Raw genomic sequence first — 8,416 nt, 5'->3', positions numbered from 1 at the left:
CTTACCAGTAGTTTTAGGTACACTACATATACACAAAAGTATGTGGACAGCCCTTCAAATTAGTGGATTCGGGCTATTTCAGCCACACCCATTGCGGACAGGTGTATAAAATCAAACACACAGCCATACAATCTCCATAGACAAACACTGGCAGTAGAATGGCCTTACTGAAGAGCTCAGTGACATTAAACGTGGCACCGTCATAGGATGCCACCTTTCCAACAAGTCAGTTTGTCATATTTCTGCCCACTGAACTGCCCCAGTCAACTTTATGTGCTGTTATTGTGAAGTGGTAACGTCTATGAACAACAACTGCTCATCCGCGAAGTGGTAGGTCACACAAGCTCACAGAACGGGACGGCAGAGTGATGAAGCTGAAATCGTCTGTCCTCGGTTGCAGCACTCACTACTGAGTTCCAAAGTACCTCTGAAAGCAACATCAGCACAATAACTGTTTGTCGGGAGCTTCATGAAATGAGTTTCCATGGCTGAGAAGCCCGCACACAAGCCTAAGGTCACCATGTGCAATGCCAAGCGTCGGATGGTGTGGTTTAAAGCTCACCGCCATTGGACTCTGGAGCAGTGGAAAGCGTTCTCTTGAGTGATGAATCACGCTTCACCATCTGGCAGCCCGACGGACGAATCTTGGTTTGGCAGATGCCAGGAGAACGTTACCTGTGTTATAGTGCCAACTGTAAAGTTTGGTGGAGGAGGAATAATGGTTTGAAGCTGTTTTACATGGTTCGGGCTAGGCCCCTTAGTTCCAGTGAAGGGAAATCTTAACGCTACAGCATACAATGACATTCTAGACGATTTTGTGCTTCCAACTTTCCTGCTTCACCATGACAATGCCCCCGTGCACAAAGTGAAGTCCATACAAAAATGATTTGTCGAGATTGGTGTGGAAGAACTTGACCGGCCTGCACAGAGCCCTGACCTCAACTCCATCTAACACTTTTGGGATGAATTGGAACTCTGACTGCGAGTCAGGCCTAATCGCCCAACATCAGTACCCCACCTCACTAATGCTCTTCAAATCAAATCAAATTGTATTGGTCACATACACATGGTTAGCAGATGTTATTGCGAGTGTAGCGAAATGCTTGTGCTTCTAGTTCCGACAGTGCTTCAATATCTAACATGTAATGTAACAATTCCACAACAACTACCTAATACACACACATTTAAGTAAAGGAATGGAATAAGAATATATACATATAAATATATGTATGAGCAATGATAGAGCGACATAGGCAAGATCCAATAGATGGTACAAAATACAGCATATACATATGAGATGAGTAATGCAAGATATGTAAACATTATTAATGTGGCATTATTAAAGTGACAAGTGATCCATTTATTAAAGTGGCCAGTGACTCCAAGTCTGTATGTAGGCAGCCACCTCTCTGTGCTAGTGATGGCTGTTTAACAGTCTGATGGCCTTGAGATAGAAGCTGTTTTTCAGTCTCTCAGTCCCAGCTTTGATGCACCTGTACTGACCTCACCTTCTGGATGGACACGGGGTGAACAAGCAGTGGCTCGGGTGGTTGTTTTCCTTGATTATCTTTTTGGCCTTCCTGTGGCAGGAACAATATCCACAGAGGGAAAACGATCCACAAAATAACCAGGAAGTAGTTATCTGCTTTCTCTATTTGTAGCTTTGATTACATTTTCATGTTGTTTTTGTGTCTTCTCACTTTTGTTTATTTCACTTGCTTTGGCAATGTAAACAAATGGTTCCCATGCCAATAAAGCCTATTTGAATTGGATTGAATTGAAAATAAAGATAGAGAGGAAGAGAGAGAGAGGCAGAGAGGGAGAGATAGAGAGAGAGCTAGAGAGAGCCACAGAGAGATTCACAGAGAGAGACAGAGGCAAAGAGAGAGAAGAAGAGAGGCACAGAGAGAGAGAGAGAGAGAGAGAGAGAGGGAGAGGCAGGCACAGAGAGATTCACAGAGAGAGCGAGAGAGACTAACCTGAAGGCTTGTAGTTTAGGTCCCTCGGTAGACCCATCCTGCACTCTCCTCATCACCTCTTCATTCTTCTCAGGGTACGAGGAGCAGGTAGACTTCACCACCGCCTACACCTTAGGGACTGGACACACACACACAGTTTAAATACACATTTATTAGCACACAGCCCAACTGGGCATATCACACACACATTAAATCAGTATATTCAACATGCTATTCCACATGCAAATGAAACATATGTTCACACTCACAAAGAAACACCCATGGGAGGACATAGACATAAAGACGGCTAAGCCGAAAATAGTTTTTCTCATTCCACTGCACACAAAGCACGTCAATCAAATAAAACAGTCATCTCGAAAGGGCTTTGAAGCAGAGACTGTTAATTCCTTCAAACAATTCACGTATGAAACATTTCTAACTTCATTCAACTGTTGTTCAAGCTGTTGATTCCAGACATTTGTTTGGCTACGTAGATTTGATTTCTTAAGCAAATTACTGTGTAGTTTGAACAATTAACTTCAAGTTGATGAGACCAAATATGTAGCCTATGGTGATAACTACATCATATGTGTCCTGTTACACTCGTCAATGAAACAAAATAAAGATAAAACTACCCTAAAAGATGAACAGCTATCTATTTACAACGTGTATCATTTTTTTTACTAAAAGCATTATTAGATTTTGTTGATTGATTGACTGTGATATTTGTAGGGTTCATTATAGATAAATGTTCAAATCTTATTTATTTTTGCTAACTTTCTGTAGAAATTTGCTGTAGTAAGTTCCTTTATTTCTTTAGGGATATGAATACCAAGTATGTCCCCTTCACCATCAGACCATTGGATTTATAAACTACATGGTCATTTAAAAGTGTTATTTTGTTGTGATCCTGTAAACACACAGTCAAGTTCAAAGTGAACGGTGGCAGGCCCATGTGTCTAATGACTTATTTGCATAAAGGCCTACTGTGGCTCTGATTGGCGCACCGGTCTGAGTAGACTCCGGTCCTGGAAGAGAGATGTTTATATTAGGTTTTATTTACTGCAGTGTCTACTAATTTTCCAAACGTATGGCCGCTTTCCCACTCTATATTGCGATAGAATTTTCACAAATGCCTTAGTCTACGTCATTCCCAAACGTTCTATGAATTAATGAAAATGTGAAAATGACCATATCTAAGTGCTCGCTTGTCAGAAAATGTAAAAAAAAAAAGGTGTTATATTCTTCCTGGGGGTGTATATGAAGAGATTTTGATAAGATTTCATGTTGCTAAAACGGTGTCAGTTCCACTTTAATACTGTGTCAGAGTAATAATACACTTTGGTTGGGCTTGCTGTGTTTATTCAAGCTGGGTCTCTAAACCAGCCCTGTGTGTGCATGAGGGAAAGGGCACAGCCAGTGGCGACCCGTCATTCAGGGCAGAGCCCCACCTGTTTTGAGCCCCACATTTTTAGCTAAAAATAAAATAAAAAATAATACATTTTGGGGGGGTTGACTGTTTTGTATGTTATTTTGGCATTAATACGTCTCACGTATAAGTTTGCAAACAAAATTAAAAAATGAATTGCGTTAATAAAGCCACATACAAATATGATCTATTTTTTGCTTTCTTGAGTCAGGCAGCTCCAAAATGCAGGTGTTTCAACCTAGCTCAGTGCTTTCTGTGGTGGTGGAGCAGCCAGCGGAAAATACGGAGTGTAGGGGTTGGTAATGTTCTATAGTTGCACCGTGATGGGACACTACGTCACCGCCAAATCTAAGGGTAGAGATTGAAAATTCAAGCCCCTTGGGTTACATTAGAAGTGTCCCCATAGAGTTACATTAGAAGTGCCCATCCAAGAAGACTCAAGGTTATTGGCCACAGATAAAATGACATCAAATCACGTTATATTTACAGTAGATTTGATTGGACTGATCATGTCAATATTGGTAGTGTTCTCAGTAGTTAATAACTTGTTTGCCGTGTAGCAGTGTAGCTACCTACTGGCACTACACACTACTTTTTTGGCCAAAAAAAAGCATCAGACATTCCTAACTCTGATTTTAAAAAGAAATGTGTTTAATAGGCTAAATGACACATTCTGTTAACACCTGAACATCTACTGTTCCAATGTCTATGACAGCTCAGATTTAGATACCAGAATTCTTCACCAAGTAGTTTAGATGTAGTGAACTACTTTTTCAAAGTAACTTTAGTTTAGTAAACCATTTTTCTTAAGGTAGCTTTAGTGTAGCTCAGTTGGTAGAGCATGGTACTTGCAATGTCAGGATTGTGGGTTTGATTCCCATGTGGGACCAGTATAAAAATTATTTATAAAATAACAAAAATATGAAAATGTATGCACTCATTACTGTAAGTCACTCTGGTAAGAGCATCTGCTAAATGACTAAAATGTACATGTATAGTTTAACTTAATCCAGTGTGAAGTAGTTGGGAGTTTCATAAACTATGTTTTCAGAGTAGCTTCCCCAACACTGTGGCGGGTGTAGGCTGGTGGGGTGTGTGGAGCTATACCTCCGTTCTCCTGCAGGGCTGCTGACTGCAGACACGGAGCACTGGAGGGTCAGCAGGTGACACAGACCCGCTGGAGCCTCAGGTCACATGGGTTCAGAGACAGGAAACTCCCAGGGACCAGCTTCACGTCTGACCAGACAAACACACACATATACAGTACGTCTGTAGCATGAACCAACCCACATTGGGGGTCAATAACATGCTCCTAAGAACACAACCATGTTGTGCCAACTGTACGAACTCATATAGAAAGAAACTAGCAACAGTTGACACACACACAAATCAAATCAAGCGTGATTTATACAGCACATTTCAGACATGGATGCTTTACAGGAAAAAAAACAAAAAAAACAATGAAAACAAAAGATGAAATGTTTACTACACAACAAACATAAGATAAAAAAATGAAAGAAGGACACAAAGTGAACAACTAAAAAGCACAATAAGGAAAGCTAAAAAGCAAAAAAATATGTGTTAAGATCTTTGAAATTTGTCCACATTTTCTGCCCCCCTCAGGTTCTCTGGCAGGCTATTCCAGAGGCTGGGGGCATAATAACTAAAGGCTGCCTCTCCATGCCTCTTGGTCCTAGGCTTTGGGATAGTTAAAGGTCTTGAGGGACCTACTGGATACATAACTTAAAAGTATGTCTGACATGTATTGGGGTGCACAATCGTGGATTGATTTAAAGACCAAAAGAAGAGTCTTAAAAGGAATTCTAAAACTCTCACAAACACACACACACACACACACACACACACACACACACACACACACACACACACACACACACACACACACACACACACACACACACACACACACACACACACACACACACTTGTTGGCAAGGACCTCCTGTAGCTTCTCCCTCTTGGCGGGTGGGAGGTTGCCAACACAGACAGATTTTCGATTGGCTGTTGCCATGGGTGTTGCCATGGGTGACCAGGGAGGTGGTGTTTGACAAGGTGAGAACGGAGGAGGAGCCAGCCATCAGGACATCGCCCTCCGAGGGCAACAGGGGGCACACCATGCATGGGCCCACACTACATGACCTATCCTAGAGGAGGATGGAAAGGCTGTTACAACTAGACCACACAGGGACCCACACTACAGTTGTGGCCAAATGTTTTGAGAATGACACAAATATTAATTTTCACCAAGTCTGCTGCCTCAGTTTGTATGATGGCAATTTTCATATACTCCAGAATGTTATGAAGAGTGATTAGATGAATTGCAATTAATTGCAAAGTCCCTCTTTGCCATGAAAATGAACTGAATCCCCCAAAAAACATTTCCACTGCATGTCAGCCTTGCCACAAAAGGACCAGCTGACATCATGTCAGTGATTCTTTCGTTAACACAGAAGTGAGTGTTGACGAGGACAAGGATGGAGATCACTCTGTCATGCTGATTGAGTTCGAATAACAGACTGGAAGCTTCAAAAGGAGGGTGGTGCTTGGAATCATTGTTCTTCCTCGGTCAAACATGGTTACCTGCAAGGAAACACGTGCCGTCAACATTGCTTTGCACAAAAAGGGCTTCACAGGCAAGCCAGTAAGATTGCACCTAAATCAACCATTATCGGATCATCAAGAACTTCAATGAGAGCGATTCAATTGTTATGAAGAAGGCTTCAGGGCGCCCAAGAAAGTCCAGCAAGTGCCAGGACCGTCTCCTAAAGTTGATTCAGCTTTGGAGGATGTCCTGGTGTCAAGAAGGGCAGCAAAGAAGCCAATTCTCTCTAGGAAAACATCAGGGACAGACTGATATTCTGCAAAAGGTACAGGGATTGGACTGCTGAGGACTGGGGTAAAGTCATTTTCTCTGATGAATCCCCTTTCCAATTGTTTGGGGCATCCGGAAAAAAGCTTGTCCGGAGAAGACAAGGTGAGCGCTACCATCAGTCCTGTGTCATGCCAACAGTAAAGCATCCTGAGACCATTCATGTGTGGGGTTGCTTCTCAGCCAAGGGAGTGGGCTCACTCACAATTTTGCCTAAGAACACAGCCATGAATAAAGAATGGTACCAACACATCCTCCGAGAGCAACTTCTCCCAACCATCCAGGAACAGTTTGGTGATGAACAATGCCTTTTCCAGCTTGATGGAGCACCTTGCCATAAGGCAAAAGGGATAACTAAGTGGCTCGGGGAACAAAACATTGATATTTTGGGTCCATGGCCAGGAAACTCCCCAGACCTTAATCCCATTGAGAACTTGTGGTCAATCCTCAAGAGGCAGGTGGACAAACAAAAACCTACAAATTCTGACAAACTCCAAGCATTGATTATGCAAGAATGGGCTGCCATCAGTCAGGATGTGGCCCAGAAGTTAATTGACAGCATGCCAGGGCGGATTGCAGAGGTCTTGAAAATAATGGTCAACACTGCAAATATTGACTCTTTGCATCAACTTCATGTAATTGTCAATAAAAGCCTTTGACACTTATGAAATGTTTGTATTTATACTTCAGTATTCCATAGTAACATCTGACAAAATATCTAAAGACACTGAAGCAGCAAACTTTGTGGAAATTGATATTTGTGTCATTCTCAAAACCTTTGGCCACGACTGTACATGACCTATCCTAGAGGAGGACAGAGAGACTGTTACAACTAGACCACGCAGGGACCCACACTACATGACCTATCCTAGAGGAGGGTGGTTGAGAACGGTTAGAGAGGGGAGGGGGAGACGGGGGAGGGGGAGAAGGAAAGAGATAGGTAGGGTTACAACTTGACTACAGCCTTTTTCCACAAACAGAAAAAATGGAGAAAGCGAGAGCGAGAGAGAGAGAGAGAGAGTAGAGAGTGTGAGAGAGAAAGTTACCCCAAGCACGATCAGATTACTAGAGATGTCCTTCAACCAACAGAGTCCCCCCACTAGAGATAATGCTGAATGTAGCACAACGCAATAGAGCCAGCTAATTTGACTTTCTCTAGTTCGTATCCATATCACAGTCTAAGGAAGGGAAAGGAAAAAAAGAGAGAAGGGAAAAAGCAAGGACATTGAGAAAGGAAGGAGCGAGAGAGATGAGGAGAGAGGCGAAGTGATTAATTTAGCAGTGGTATTGAATGCTGAACTGAATTTGGCTGTGTAATCAGATTTCACTGTGCTTGTGTGGCGTTGCGCTCAGAGAGGCTGTGGCAGGACTAGAAATGAAAGTGAGAAGCTTAGAGGTCTGCAGCACTCCCAGAAACAAGGAGGAAGGTTTTATAGAGTGGCACAAATGGGTACTCTGTATTCACAATGGAAGGTGAAGCATTTGCATAGAAAAGTTTACTTGGATTCATGGATGCAAGCTGTTGTACAGTACAGCCATAAATATGTGTGTGTGCGAATGCGTGTTTGTCCTTGTGTGGGTCTCTTCACAGTCCGCGTTGTATCAAAAGGTGTAGTTTTATCTGTTTATAAAATCTGATTTTACTGCTGACCTGAGTTACTTGATGTGGAGTAGAGTTCCATGTAGTCATGGCTCTGTGTAGTACTGTGTGTTTCATGGAGTGTGTTCTGGACTTGGGGAATGTGAAGAGACCCCAGATGGCTTGTGGGGTATGCATGGGTGTCTGGCCTGTGAGCTAGTCATTTGAACAGACAACTCAGTGCTTTCAACATGTCAATACCTCTCACAAAGACAAGTAGTAATGCAATCTCTACTTTGAGCCAGGAGGGATTGACATGCATGTCATTGATGTTAGCTCTCCATGTACATTTAAGGGCCAGCCATGCTGCCCTGTTCTGGGGCAACTGTAATTTGTCTATGTCCCTCTTTGTGGCACCTGACCATATGACTGGGCAGTAGTCCAGGTGTTATAAAACTAGGGCATGTAGGACGTGTTTTGTTGATAGCAATGTCAAGAAAGCAGAGCACTTTATTATGGACAGACCTCCCCCCATCTTAGCTACTGTTTAATCAATATGT

The 8,416-nt window shown here is 42.5% G+C and overlaps 1 long non-coding RNA gene across 1 annotated transcript; it reads right to left on the bottom strand.

The window, feature by feature from the left end:
* Positions 1-1,984: 1,984 nt before the first annotated feature.
* Positions 1,985-5,531, bottom strand: LOC115204887 (uncharacterized). The gene is made up of 3 exons (XR_003880504.1): positions 5,334-5,531; positions 4,495-4,623; positions 1,985-2,097 (listed from the first exon to the last, which is right to left on the bottom strand). It is a non-coding gene; the product is annotated as an uncharacterized LOC115204887 (long non-coding RNA).
* Between the last annotated feature and the right edge of the window lie 2,885 nt (positions 5,532-8,416).

This window comes from Salmo trutta, chromosome 13 (genome assembly GCF_901001165.1).
Source record: "Salmo trutta chromosome 13, fSalTru1.1, whole genome shotgun sequence".
NCBI classification, from domain to species: domain Eukaryota; kingdom Metazoa; phylum Chordata; class Actinopteri; order Salmoniformes; family Salmonidae; genus Salmo; species Salmo trutta.
This window is presented reverse-complemented; position numbering and strand designations above follow the sequence as displayed.